Source organism: Clupea harengus, chromosome 2 (genome assembly GCF_900700415.2).
Source record: "Clupea harengus chromosome 2, Ch_v2.0.2, whole genome shotgun sequence".
NCBI classification, from domain to species: Eukaryota; Metazoa; Chordata; class Actinopteri; order Clupeiformes; family Clupeidae; genus Clupea; species Clupea harengus.
The window spans coordinates 2,408,931-2,411,809 of NC_045153.1; positions in this window are offsets into that span (position 1 = coordinate 2,408,931).

A 2,879-nucleotide genomic window follows, 5' to 3' on the forward strand; every position below is an offset into this window, starting at 1 on the left:
TCCTGAGTGTCTAAATTGTGAACATTAGACCCTCCAGCACCAGTGTTCCCTCCCCCTACCTGTACTGCCCTGTGTGAATCTATGTGCAGTCTATCACCCCCACCCCTGGTGGAGTCCATGCTGTCATCATCTAACAACTCATTAACTGAAGCAGGCGTGTAGGTAAGGTTTTGTAACACCTCATTGACCCTCCTGACATCGTCACTCACTGTACTAACATTGGCAACAGACAACTGGTGTCTAACACCCCCAGTTTGTGTTACAGATCTTAACAAGCCATTGAAATGTGTGATATCCTCACTCAGGGTTCTAAAAACATCAGTGTTATTAAAGTCAGTTCTCATACGTTTGCTGGAGTGATACAGGTCTATGCCACAAGTGTTCTACAGTTTTATCTTTTTTATTTTAAACAAAAGTCCAAAACAATGTCATTAAAAGCTTGACAGTTTTTAAAAAGTATTAAAATTGTTGTTCAGAACCATCATGATTAAACCAGATAAAAAGTAAAAAATAAAATAAAAATGAAATAAAAATGCTTAGCAAACATTCACCATCAACAATCCTCCCCATCAAATTCGCAGTGCCACCTTGTTCAATACAACACATAAGCGTTTCCAATCCACTTCAGACAAGTCAAATTTGGGGATAGTTCTGATATGTCTCTTTAACAACTCATGTAGCCTATGGACTGTAAATTCCAAAGCTTCAAGACGTTCTGTCACCAACCTGTCATATGCACATGTACCATTCAAAACCTCTGTGACGATCTCAGCTGGTGATGGATGAGGAGTCAGAACAGGTGATCTTGGCTCCATACGTGGTTGCAGATCCACTTGCAAGGCAGGCCGGGCAGGCTGGGGTGGTTGGGGCGGCTCTTTAGGTCGCTGCTCTCCGTGTTTGTCAGATGCACCGAACGTTTCAAATTCGGCGGCGTCCCAGTCTACGATCTGTGAATCTGTCCATTCAGTTAAACAACCCTTTTCACCATGTTCGACATGCTGGTGGTGCAGGTGGTTGGTCTCTCATTGTTGACATCTTTGTCTGTGGTGTGTTGTTCCTTACTGGTGGTGCTGGGGGTTTGAGACGTTACTAAACCTGAAAAATAACACAGACCCCTGATTAGCTTTGTATGTCATATAGCTTCACATAACTTGTCATAGCTATGTGATAATTTTTTATGATAATGTGTTCTTGTGGAAGTTACATTTAAATGCCAAAAGACAAAACATCACACTATGTATACATGTGTAGCCCCTGTATCTTAGGTTTGCCCTGTTTGCAAAACACGCATGGTTTGATGTCATTAACAGCGTAGGCCAAAATTTAAAAAGGGCCACATGATCTCGGAACAGGCAGGCTTGCATGTATAACATAATATTAAAATACCAGCATAAAACAATAGATTTTCATAAAAACAAATATGAAATCATATTCTTACCTATATTGCCTCCAGCCAGCACTGTAACCCTTTTAGTGGGCTTTAAGCTTTGTCCAACGGTACTTTCAATATTTTTTCTTTGTCGCTTTAAGGGTCCTCCTTGATTTCACTGGCTTTGGCTTGGGTACGTTTTGCTGCTGTCTTGTTTTTGTTTGAACAGGGTAGACATCTCCGGTGAGTTCACGCAGGGCCTGTAAAGCTGTCGATGTAAAACAGAATAATGTTAACAAAGTGTCTGTATGATTGTTTCATAAATGTTTACAACTGGTATCAATAATAGATATTGCCTGATTTTTGGCTTTCATTGTAACTGTACAACGTCTGCGTCGGCAATTAATCGTTAGTGGGGTCTTAGAAATTAAATACAAAGTTAACCACTTACTTAACTGATCTTACTAACATATTGCAAATGTTTTAAAAGTTTAAAGTCTTACAATACTGCATGACTTTTGTTACAGCTCTCGGCTGTGTCGTGATCACGTCAGCATTATTCCCTGCAGGGTAAAAACATTACTTGATCTGTGCTCAAATTATCTTATTATCTATTGTCTACAATTATCTTGAATTGTCTTATTAATAGAATCATTCTTACCAGGTTGGTTGGTCCATGTTGTGGATTCTCCTACATCCAACGTGATATCTTCAAAACCATCTAATAAGTAAAAAACATTCCTGTATTTAAGTAAAACGAGAAAACATGAAAGAGGTCCTAAAAGAAATGTTTGTAGAAATACATGTTGGTAGAAATGAGAATCTAAATGTTCTTACCGGTGGTGAAGCAGTTCATTTGATTTTGCATGTTGAAGGTTCCTCGGCTCTCTTCAAGCTCTCTTGAGCGTCAGGAGTCATTCATAAAAAACCCTTGGTTGCACTCCGGTATTTAAGCTCAAAAACCCCCGCTAAAAGAGGGGTACCCCTCCTCTCACCGACACATGTTCTGTCACCATATACTCTCCCGCCAAAACATAATTTCACGCCACAGGTCTAATGTACATATGCACCTGTTGTGCATATAACCCCCACTCTCCTTCCTTCCTCTGTGTGTGTGTGTGTGTGTGAAACAGAAAAATCATGTCACTGTAGACTGCTTTATTATGCCCACACAGGGAATCGAACCCTGATCCCCAGTTTGAAGAAACCGGTATCGTAACCATTAGACCATGTGGGTTATGTGTACTGTAACAACCCGGCTGTTAGGCTTGTTACAAGAAACCAACAACACAAAAGTGTATCCGGAACGCCAAGGTTTAATATACAAATTTCCACAGTTTCAATTCTCAATCAAAGTTATCAATCAAAGCTCTCAAACAAAGTTCGTTCTCTTGCTCCCTTCCTCTCTTGCTCTTAGCTCTCCAGCTCTCACGAACTCAGGAAGTGCCGGTCCTTTATAGTGGAGGGACACACCCTTTATCAATCACCGGCACCTGGCAGACAGAGATTC